Here is a 12,608-nt window from a genome sequence, read left to right on the forward strand (position 1 = left end):
AATATGTAATATGTGCTGTGTAATACTTTAATATAATTTTTAATATTTAAATATGTTTTTACATATGTAATATGTATTTTTTACATATTATTACATTAATATGTATATGTAATATTTTAGGTATTACATATTATACATGTAATATGTCATATTTTATACATGTATATGTATAAAAAAGAGGACACCAATCTGCACAACATTTGCATATGTTAATGTATATGTATAAATGCAAATTTACGAATAGTAACTGTAGTTTAAATAGAAATACAATACATCTCACCATAGTAAAGAAGACTGATAAGGTCATCTGTGCGCCTCCTTGGTTTGCTGCCCGGGTGGGTGCTAACTCTCGACGGGCAAATTCAAGGCCCCTCCTCTACCTTCATATGGTACTTCAACTTTAAACCAGTTTTGGATGGATCAGCACAAATAGAGGACTGCCCTCTGACAGCTCTTCAAATAGAGGGCTGTCCTCTGTACGAAAGGATACTTGTCCACCCCATGGACCGGTGTGGTGGCACAGAGTGTTTAATTGCTCAGGAAACTAAGCAGTTTGCAGTTCAGCATCTGTCAGGGAAGATGAAGTTGTCAGTTTGGCTGTGGTTAACACCTCTCACAGGGCCAGGCTGAGGACTGAGAAATGATCCTATGAAACAGGGAAACTAAGGGACAGGAAGTACACAGGACAGCTGACTGAAGTAAAGAGCAGAGTAGGCAAAGGACAGAGAAAGAAAAACTTGAAGGCAGGGTACATGGAGAATGAGGTTTGAGAAGAAGAAAGGGCTTTCTCTAACTTCCAGGTTTTAATGTCACATCATTTCTCTGCTGCTCATTCCTCTAAAACCTTTCTCTTCTCTGCAGCTGAATTGTTGCTACTTGTTTGTTTTGTTTTTTGCCCCCTCCTTATTGTTCCACACATTTTCCTTGTTCTCAGCTATGACTTCCATCATATCTTCTTTACCTTTATTGAGAGATTCTGAGGAAGTCTAGTGCAAATCCCAATGGTTTGGGTACAGAGATCTTGTGAACGGAGTTCCACTCATGAAACCTGTTCATGGAAGATGTGCCGGGGGAGCGGGGGGATGATGACAACAAAGATCCATGATTCACCCTGCAGTCCACTACTTCTCCAAACATTTGTTCACAAAGAGACGTGGGAGCAGGTGCACAAGGCTGCAAAAAGAGGGGGGAATCAGTGAAAACTACTTCTCTTTCACCTTCTGTGGGTGGGAATCGCTTCTCGGTTGTCAGCCCTTCTGCAAACAGAAGGGCTACTATGGATCCAAGCTATTGTGCTTTGGACTATGTCCAATCTAAATTCATGCTATTTATTTTTTTAAAACTATTTTAGAATAATAGAATAGCAGGGTTGGAAGGGGCCTATAAGACCACCGAGTCCAACCCCCTGCTCAGTGCAGGAATCCAAGTCAGAGCATCCCTGATAGATGGCTGTCCAGCCTGATTTTGAATGCCTCTGGTGTGGGAGAGCCCACCACCTCCCTAGGGAATTGATTCCATGGTCGTATTGCTCTAACAGTCAGGAAGTTTTTCCTGAGGTTCAGCCGGAATCTGGCTTCCTGTACCTTGAGCCCATTCTTCCGTGTCCTGCACTCTGGGATGATGGAGAAGAGATCCTGGCCTTCCTCTCTGTGACAACCCTTAGGCCTTGTTCTTCTGCTTTATCTTCTTTGGAAAGTCTGTCATCTATATCCTCCTCCTCTTCTTCCTTTTCAGCCATTGCATTTTTTAGTTTCATTTAATTGTTTTCTTGGTGGTTTCCCGGCTTTTGTGCAGTTTTCACCCCATTCCAAAAGGTTGAAATGCCTCTCTTAAGCCTTAGAATGCAATCCTATGTGGACAGGTGGCTGCCTCCAAACTGGGAGGCAAGGCAACCGCCTATCCAATGTAGGTTGGGCAGAGCATGGAGGGGATCTTCTCCTCCAAGCTCCAGCCGCCCTGCACTTGTGGCTAGATGGCTGATTTCAGCTGTCTAGCAGCAAAACTTCAGAGCAGTGTGTGTGTGTGTGTGTGTGTGTGTGTGTATGTGTGTGGAGGCCAGATGATGCATAGGAAGCGTCATACCAGCACTTCTGCACCCCCGCTCCTCCCTGCCCCTGGGAACGCCCCCTTTTGCCTCATTCTGTGCTGCTCATCTGAGCATGGAGCCCAGGGATGCTCCGCACCACTTACGAGGTAGTTTTCCAGGAACTGATCTCACAGTGTGGGCTCTGAGGTCGGTTCCCAGGAACCAAACAATCCTATGGCCATCTACCCACTGTCTAGTGGCCATAGGTTTGTGCCCTTAGTTACTGGCAGTAAGAAATTTAAACTAAAATATGCTGGCATTTTGACCCTGTCCCCTTTGCCTCTGGCCCCTCTCCTTTGCTTTGGCCTCACCCACCCTGGAATAACCCCTTCATGGATCACTGCCTTGTTGTGGCGAAGGGGCTTGCGTAACTCAGTGAAGCCATAAGCTATGCCGTGCAGGGCCACCCAAGACGGACAGGTCATGGCAGAGAGTTCTGACAAAATGTGGTCCACTGGAGAAGGAAATGGCAACCCACTCCAGTATTCTTGCCAAGAAAACCCCATGGAACGTATCACAAGGCTAAAAGATATGACGCCGGAAGATGAGCCCCTCAGGTCGGAAGGTGTCCAATATGCTACTGGGGAAGAGCAGAGGGTATTTCCAAGTAGCGCCAGAAAGAGTGAAGCGGCTGGGCCAAACCCGAAAGGACACTCAGCTGTGGATGTGTCTGGCGGTGAAAAGAAAATCCGATGCTGTAAAGAACAATATTGTTTAGGAACCTGGAATGTAAGATCAATGAATCAAGGTAAGCTGGAGGTGGTCAAACATGAGATGGCAAGATTAAACATCGACATCTTGGGAATCAGCGAACTAAAATGGACAGGCATGGGCGAATTTAATTCAGGTGACCATCATATCTACTATTGTGGGCAAGAATCCCTTAGAAGAAATGGAGTAGCACTCATAGTCAACAAAAGGGTGGGAAAAGCAGTACTGGGGTACAATCTTAAAAATGATAGAATGATCTCAGTACGAATTCAAGGCAAACCATTCAACATCACAGTAATTCAAGTCTATGCCCCAACCACTGAGGCCGAAGAAGCTGAGGTTGATCGGTTCTATGAAGACCTACAACACCTTCTACTAACACCAAAAAAAGATGTCCTCTTCATCATAGGGGATTGGAATGCTAAAGTAGGAAGTCAAGAAATCACCGGGATAACAGGCAGGCATGGCCTTGGTGTACAAAATGAAGCAGGACAAAAGCTAATAGAGTTTTGCCAAGAGAACATGCTGATCATAGCAAACACTCTTTTCCAACAGCACAAGAGGCGACTCTACACATGGACCTCACCAGATGGTCAGTATCGAAATCAGATTGATTATGTCCTTTGCAGCCAAAGATGGAGAAGCTCCATACAGTCAGTCAAAACAAGACCTGGAGCTGACTGTGGCTCAGATCATGAGCTGCTTCTTGCAAAATTTCGGCTTAAATTGAAGAACGTCGGGAAAACCACTAAACCATTCAGGTATGACCTAAATCATATCCCTGATGAATATACAGTGGAGGTGAGGAATAGATTTCAGGGATTAGACCTGATAGACAGAGTGCCTGAGGAACTATGGACGGAGGTCCGTAACATTGTTCAGGAGGCAGCAACGAAATCCATCCCAAAGAAAAAGAAATGCAAGAAAGCCAAGTGGCTGTCTGATGAGGCTTTACAAGTAGCTGAGGAAAGAAGGGAAGCGAAAAGCAAGGGAGAAAGGGGAAGATATACCCAACTGAATGCAGAGTTCCAGAGAATAGCAAGGAGAGACAAGAAGGCCTTCTTAAATGAACAATGCAAAGAAATTGAGGAAAACAACAGAATGGGAAAGACTAGAGATCTCTTCAAGAAAATTGGAGATCTCAAGGGAACGTTTTGTGCAAAGACGGGCATGATAAAGGACAAAGAAGGCAGGGACCTAACAGAAGCAGATGAGATTAAGAAGAGGTGGCAAGAATACACAGAAGAACTATACAGGAAAGATCTGAATGTCCCTGATAGCCATGATAGTGCGGTCACTGAACTTGAGCCGGACATCCTCGAGAGTGAAGTCAAGTGGGCCTTAGGAAGCATTAGTAACAACAAAGCTAGCGGAGATGACAGTATTCCAGCTGAGCTATTTAAAATCCTAAAAGATGATGCTGTTAAAGTGCTGCATTCAATATGCCAACAAATCTGGAACACTCAACAGTGGCCACAAGACTGGAAAAGGTCAGTTTACATTCCAATTCCAAAGAAGGGCAACGCCAAAGAGTGTTCAAACTACCGTACAATTGCGCTCATTTCACATGCCAGCAAGGTGATGCTCAAAATCCTACAAGCTAGGCTTCAGCAGTATGCGAACCGAGAACTACCAGAAGTACAAGCTGGGTTTAGAAGAGGCAGAGGAACTAGAGATCAAATCGCCAACATTCGTTGCATCATGGAGAAAGCAAGAGAATTCCAGAAAAACGTCTATTTCTGCTTCATTGACTACGCTAAAGCCTTTGATTGTGTGGATCACAACAAACTGTGGCAAATTCTGAAAGAGATGGGAGTACCAGACCACCTTACCTGTCTCCTGAGAAACCTGTACGAGGATCAAGAAGCAACAGTAAGAACCAGAGATGGAACAACCGATTGGTTCAAAATTGGGAAAGGAGTACGACAAGGCTGCATATTGTCACCCTGCTTATTTAACTTATATGCAGAGTTCATCATGAGAAATGCCGGGTTGGATGAATCACAGGTCGGAATTAAGATTGCCGGGAGAATTATCAACAACCTCCGATATGCAGACGATACCACCCTAATGGCAGAAAGTGAAGAGGATCTCAAGAGCCTCTTGTTGAGGGTGAAAGAGGAGAGTGCAAAAACTGTTTTGAAACTCAACATTAAAAAAACGAAGATCATGTCATCTGGCCCTATCACCTCCTGGCATATAGAAGGGGAAGAAATGGAAGCAGTGACAGATTTTACTTTCTTGGGCTCCAAGATCACCACAGACGGTGACTGTAGCCATGAAATTAAAAGACGCTTGCTCCTTGGGAGGAAAGCTATGGCCAACCTAGACAGCATAGTAAGAAGCAGAGACATCACCTTGCCGACAAAGGTCCGTCTAATCAAAGCTATGGTTTTCCCAGTAGTAATGTATGGCTGTGAGAGCTGGACTATAAGGAAGGCTGAGCGCCGAAGAATTGATGCTTTCGAACTGTGGTGCTGGAGAAGACTCTTACGAGTCCCCTGGACTGCAAGGAGGTCAAATCAGTCCATCCTAAAGGAAATCAACCCTGAGTGCTCATTGGAAGGACAGATAATGAAGCTGAAGCTCCAATATTTTGGCCACCTAATGCGAAGAGAAAACTCCCTGGAAAAGACCTTGATGCTGGGAAAGACTGAAGCAAAAGGAGAAGGGGACGGCAGAGGATGAGATGGCTAGATAGCATCACGGATGCAATGAATATGAACTTGAGCACGCTCCGGGAGAGAGCGCAGGACAGGAAGGCCTGGCGTGCTATGGTCCATGGGGTCACGAAGAGTCGGACACGACTGAACGACTGAACAACAACAACAACCCTGGAATAAGGCCCCAGAAAGCTTCTCTGTACTGGAATTTGGTTCTCAGGCTGAAAGTGGTTCTGTGCCCTAAAACAAGTCATTTGGGGACCTTTTGGCTCTGTCATCCAATTTCCATTCTCTTATTTTTTTCAGTGGTCCTCAAGCAGGTTATTAATTCTAAATACCTTCTTTTTCTTTTGACTTCCTTAATCTTTTTCATTCTGCTTTCTGTTATCTTCATTCTACAGAAGCTGAGCATTTACAGATTATCGTAGGGTCATTTTTCTTTTCTTGTTCGCTTGGACCTTCCTTCTGAATCGGACATTGTTGATTGTGCTATACTTTTGTCATCTCTTCATTGGTTTTTATTTACTCCTTTTCTTCTAGCTTTTACTGGTTCTTTCTTGGTTTTGATCTTACCTTACTAAGGGTGCAATCCTATGCATGTTTAGAAAGAAAAAAAAAGTCCAGCAACTCCCAGCATGCCCCATCCAGTCATGCTGGCTGGAGAATGCTGGAAGTTGTAGGGCATTTTTCTGTCTAAGGGCACAATCCTATGGCTCCTAGACAGCGGCTAGATGGCCATAGGATTGTTTGGTTTATGGGAACTGACCCCAGAGCCAGCACCCTGAGGTCGGTTCCTGGAGAACCACCTCCCCACCCTCGCCCCCACTGCCTCGTAGGTGGTGCGGTTCGTCCCTGGCTCCTGGCTTGCAAGAGCAGTGCAGAGCAGGGAAAAGAGGCATTCCTGGGGGTGGGGAGGGCGGAAGCATTACTATGATGCTTCCTATGCACCGCCTGGCCTCCCCTCCCCTCCCCTGCCCTGAACTGCTCTGGCTTGACAGCCGAAATCGACTGTCTAGCCAGTAATGTAGGGCAGCCGGAACATGGAGGAGAAGTTCATGTCCATGCTCCACCTGCCATACATTGGATAGTCGGTCACCTCCAAGTTCAGAGGCAGCCGACTCTCCTGATAGGATTGTGCCCTAAACATACATAGGATTGCGCCCTAATTGCTCTTTTAGGGTCTCTGTCAATAGCATTCTTCTTCATTTCTTCTGAATACTGGTTTTCTTCAATGTTCTGTTCTTGTTCCTCTTAATTTTCTTTATATATTTCCTTCCTCTTGGTTTGCTTATTTCTTCATTTGGTTTACAGTATCACTTTTATGAAGATGACATTAAGAAGAATCTTTCTGTTCCATTTCTCTCTTCTATTCTCCAAAATGTTTCTCTGATTACTGTTTCTTCATTGATGTCTTGTCATACATTGAAAATCAATATGCAGAAAATGGAATGGATTTTTACTCCAAAAACGTCCGTGTATCTATCTTCGGGTGATTCTGTGATCAATTCACTACATCCATAATCTTGGAGGTTTTTTGTTTGTTTGTATTAATCAGAGATAAATAACTTTCCTTAGAATTTACAATACACTTTTCCTCTCATTTGATCACCCTTCTCCTTCAGAAAATTCATTGAATTGGCTCCCTCTCTCTTACCAGATTAAGTTTAAGCTCCTGTAACATGTTTTAAAGTGTTGAACGACTGAACAACAACAACATGGTCTTAGTCCTCTATCTCTCATCTCTGCTTTCTCTTCACACTTCTTCTTGGTCTCTTTGCTCCCCAGATATGAATCTTTTAAAATATAATCTCTCATGCACTATGTTTTGGCTTTTTTTTTTTTTTTATCTCACTGCTCCATATGCTGACATGTTCTTCCACCATTGATCCAATTGGCTTCTTCTCTTCTTTAAAAAAAAAGTTATTGAAAACTTATGTTTTTACTCTTCTTTTTCTTTCCTTACTTCCTTGTTGCTCTTCTCGATTGACATTTTGCAAGTTCTTCCTTTTCCCTCCTTTTCTTGCTTGTTTATGTATGTATATATGTTTCTATGTATGTATCAATTATATTTTTAATCTGCCATACAACAAGCGTTCTCTGGGCAGATTACAAAGAAATAAAATAATAAAATACAAGCAGTTAAAAGAATAAGGTACAATACAAATGACTAACAGCACAGGCAGAGATAAATATAAACATGTATATGAATGGTCATAAAAATCTAAAAATGAAATCTCTAAAATCCCCAGGGAAAAAAAAAAGGGTCTTTGCCTGGAGCCAAAAAGGTAACAATGTAGGTGCCAAGCAAACCTCACTGGGGAGGGCATTCCATAAACGGGGTGCCACAACTGAGAAGGCCCTATCTCTTGTAGCCCCCTACCTAACTTCCTTCGATGAGAGCACCCAGAGGAGAGCCTCCAAAGATGACCTAAGGGTCTGAGCAAGTACATACGGGAGGAGACATTCCTTTTATTAGGTTCAGCTTGCATGATGCTAATGATTTCCTCTATTGGTAGGGGATTAGACTAGATGATATCTGAAGTCCTTTCAGGTATTCTGTTCTGTTCTGTTCTATTCTATTCTATTTATTCTAATGTGCTGAGGTGGTCAACTGGGAGCCACTGATCTAGATAGATGTCCCTTTTGTGGTGAGTGGGAATGTGCAACCCCATAATAACAACAGTAAGCATTGCTATAGAGCATTGCTATAGTGCTTTAGAATGATTTTAGAGAGATGGACTAATTCAGAGACGGACTAATTTAGAGATGGACTAGTACTCAGTAGATAGGTTCAGATGAAACCCCTCCTGAATTAAATGAAAACAAGAGGGGGTCAGGGGCCATGCAAGCTCCTCCTCCACTACACACCCAATAACCATGTCCCCCTACATGTGAACTGATGGATGCACATAGAATCCCTCATTTGTCAGTCCATGTGCAGGGTCCTTGCTCACATTTGCTGAACAACCATCTAGTGTGTATGTTGGCAGAGGGGGATGTCTAGCCACTGGGGGCAACCCCATTCCTCCTCAACAAGTGTTTTGTTATCCATATATAGCAGAGAGGATATGAGCGAGACTCAGAGATAGCAGCTTGTCCAGGGCCACTTAGGACATCCTATGCGTGTTTAGGCAGCTGGCTGGGGCATGCTGGGAGTTATAGGTCTTTTTCTATGTCTAAAGATGAATGGGATTGCACTCTTAGGGCGCAATCCTATGGCTGCTAGTCAGCAGCTAGATGGCCATAGGATAGGTGGGTTCCCAGGAACCAACCTCGGAGCCCGCGCTCCAAGGTCGGTTCCCTGAGAACCGACCTCCACCCCCTTCCGTGCTGCCTCATAGGTAGCGCAGATTGGCCCCACGCTCGTAAGAGCAGCACGGAGCAGCAAAAGCGGGGTGTCCCTGGGGGCAGGCTGGGGCGGGGAAGGCAGAAGTGCCTTTCCGATACTTCCTATGCGTCATCCGGCCTCCGCCACCCCTGCTCCAACTTCCCATGGCTAGACATCTGAAATCGGCTGTCTAGCCATGAATGCAGGATGGCTGAAGCCCGGCGAAGAAGATCCCCTCCGCACTGCTCCTGCCCTGCATTGGATAGGCGGTCGCCTCCACGTTTGGAGTCAGCCGCCTATCCCGATGGGATTGTGCCCTTAATCAGTTTAAATTTTAAGGTGCCAAGCTAAGACCTTTCCTTTAGCTCAAGCCCTTTAATGCTTCTTAGCTCTTTCTTTCTTTCTTTCTTTCTTTCTTTCTTTCTTTCTTTCTTGTGAACGATCTGCAGAGAAATTTGGCATAGATTGATTTTATTATTTTATCCGATTCTTGAAGATTTCAGTGGCTGACGCTACCGCTATTCTGCCGCCATGCAAGTTGGATTTTATTTGTCATTATATTTTAACTGTAACTTCGTTCTTACGGGTGTTTGTCATCAGCCACTTTGGAAATCGGCATACATATTTAAAAGTGGGATATAAAAATAAAGAAATGAACCTGCTTTCTTTAGATCCATCTTGTCTAGCATACCAACAGGGGACAACCAGATGCTTCAGGAAGCTCATAAGTGAGGCATGACATCAATGGCCCTCTCTGGTTGACTGACCTCAGCATTTGATACTCAGGTACACTGCATTTGAACAGGGAGGTTCCATTACTTATCGTGGCCAAGAGTTATTGTTAAACCTTATGTACCCCATCACTAAAAAACTAAGATCATGGCATCTGGCCCCATCACTTCCTGGCATATGGAAGGGGAAGAAATGGAAGCAGTGACAGATTTTATTTTCTTGGGCTCCAAGATCACCGCAGATGGTGACTGTAGCCATGAAATTAAAAGACGCTTGCTCCTGGGGAGGAAAGCTATGGCAAACCTAGACAGCATAGTCAGAAGCAGAGACATCACCTTGCCGACAAAGGTCTGTCTAATCAAAGCTATGGTTTTCCCAGTAGCAACGTATGGCTGTGAGAGCTGGACTATAAGGAAGGCTGAGTGCCGAAGAATTGATGCTTTCCAACTGTGGTGCTGGAGAAGACTCTTACGAGTCCCCTGGACTGCAAGGAGGTCAAATCAGTCCATCCTAAAGGAAATCAACCCTGAGTGCTCATTGGAAGGACAGATACTGAAGCTGAAGCTCCAATATTTTGGCCACCTAATGCAAAGAGAAAACTCCCTGGAAAAGACCCTGATGCTGGGAGAGACTGAAGGCAAAAGGAGAAGGGGACGGCAGAGGATGAGATGGCTAGATAGCATCACTGATGCAATGAATATGGACTTGAGCACGCTCCGGGAGAGAGAGCAGGACAGGAAGGCCTGGCATGCTATGGTACATGGGGTCACGAAGAGTCGGACACGACTGAACGACTCAACAACAACAACAACAACAACAACCCCATGACTGTAATTTCAGATGAAAGGAGATGGTTTCCAGCAGGTTTGTAGGCTCCAGCCAGCATCTCTGTCTTTAAAAGAAATAAAAAGCTGCTGCCCTTAGTCATCTTTCATGCTTAAGATGCACCTCTAAATTCATGGAATATATCAGTCTGCTGTTGTCAATTCTGATGTTTTATTCATTCTGCAACTCCCTTTCTCACTCAATGTCAATCCAATTTCAGGAGAATTTCAGTTTAGTGCGAGACAAAGAATAGTTTCACTTTGTTGTTCTGTGTCATCTAGGTACACGCGTTTCCTCTTTGCATTTTTGTGGTCTGCTTCTCTGGCTGATCGGAGTGGGGGATGGTGCGGTGGAGGTGGGGGGGGGAGGACAACTGTGCAACAGACGCTGGAGAAATGAAAGATGGGATTGTCTGACAGCCAAGCCACCTGGCTACTGTGATTCCACTGAGTGGCCATAGATAATGGGGCATCACAATGAAGTATGCCGCCCTTTCTCCTGGGGGTCACAGGCTGGGAGACAAAAGAACATTGAAATGTGACCTCTGAGAGATGCCTCTTTCATCAGGAAATATCAGTGCATTCCGTTCTTATGGGCCCCATGGACTATTAATGCTCCTCACTAACTTACACATCTCTGAGCATTTGCCAGAGGGAAACCTGTACCCTTTTGAGCGAGTGTGAAGTTAGAGTGTGAAGGGCTAGAGCAGCTTTCCCCAACTTCACACCCTCCAGATGGTTTGGACTTCAATTCCCATCATCCCTAGCCAGCACGGCAAATGGTCAGGGATGCTGGGAGTTGTAGTCTAAAGCATCTGGAAGGCACCTGGTTGGGAAGGGTTGGGCTAAAGTGTAAGCCTGGAGTGACCCGAGTTCAAGTCCGTCCTCAATCACACCTTAGCTCAGTCACCATCTTTCAGACTAACCCACCTCCCAGGGTTATTGTGAAAATACAACACATTCCACCCTGCCCTCCTCTGATCAAGGGCAGGATAAAAATAGAATGAATACAGTGGTGAGAAAAAGTTTATTAACTCTAATGATAATTATGGAAATTCCATAGTTTTACCATGATAGCCTTTGTGAATCAAAACCAGTCCTTTTAAAAATATCCAATGGGTTTTATATTAACCAATTCCATGTCTTGTGAAATAAAATGATGTATAAATTAGGCAAATAATGAGTACTTAAGAGTCAGGGTATGTGCAAAAGTAAGTGAACCCCTGGTTGCATAAGCTCAATTAAAGGGAATAATTAGAATTAGGTGTTTAAGTAATTAGGTTGATCTTCAGGGGTGAGTTTGGGAAGCCCCACCCTATAAAAGGACCAGAAACTTTGTTACTTTAGTCTTCACCATATGGTTGTGTGGAAACACATCATGCCACAATCAAAAAAGATCTCTGAGGACCTCAGAAAAGCAGGTATTGCTGCTTATCAGTCTAGAAAGGGTTACAAAACAATTTCTAAAGATTTGGGGCTCCACCAATCCACCGTTGAACAGATTGTCTACAAATGGAGAAGGTTCAAGACCTCAGTCACTCTACCCAGGAACGTTCGTCCTACCAAAATCTCTCCAAGTACAAACCAGCGCATCATCCAGGAAGTCAAAAAGAACCCCAGAGTAACATCCAAGGATCTGCAGGCCACTCTTGCCTTGGCTAATGTGAGCGTTCATGACTCAACGATCAGAAAAAGACTGAACAAGAATGGTGTTCATGGGAAGATAGCCAGGAAGAAACCACTGCTCTCTAAAAAGAACATTGCTGTCCATCTGAAGTTCGATAAAGATCACATAGATAATCCCCAAGCCCTCTGGAACAATGTTCTCTGGACAAATGAGTCAAAGGTAGAACTTTTTGGCCTCAAGGAGAAATGTTATTTTCGGGGAAAAACAAACACTGAGTCTGAACAGAAGAACCTCATCCCAACCATCAGGCATGGTGGTGGGAATGTGATGCTTTGGGCCTGCTTTGCTGCCTCAGGACCTGGATGGCTTGCCATCATTGACACGACCATGAAGTCTGCAGTGTATCAGAAGATTCTAGAGAAGAATGTCAGGCCATCCATCTGTGAGCTGAAGTTGAACCGAGAGTGGGTTATGCAACAAGACAATGATCCTAGACATACAAGTAGATCTACAAAAGAAGAAATTCTGTGTTTTAGAATGGCCTGGTCAAAGTCCAGACCTAAACCCCATCGAAATGTTGTGGCTGGACCTGCAGTGAGCTGTTCATGCCAGGAAGCCGTCAAATGTCATGGAGCTG

This window comes from Heloderma suspectum, chromosome 7 (assembly GCF_057233095.1).
Source record: "Heloderma suspectum isolate Gila_16-S chromosome 7, 16-S_ref, whole genome shotgun sequence".
Lineage (NCBI taxonomy): Eukaryota > Metazoa > Chordata > Lepidosauria > Squamata > Helodermatidae > Heloderma > Heloderma suspectum.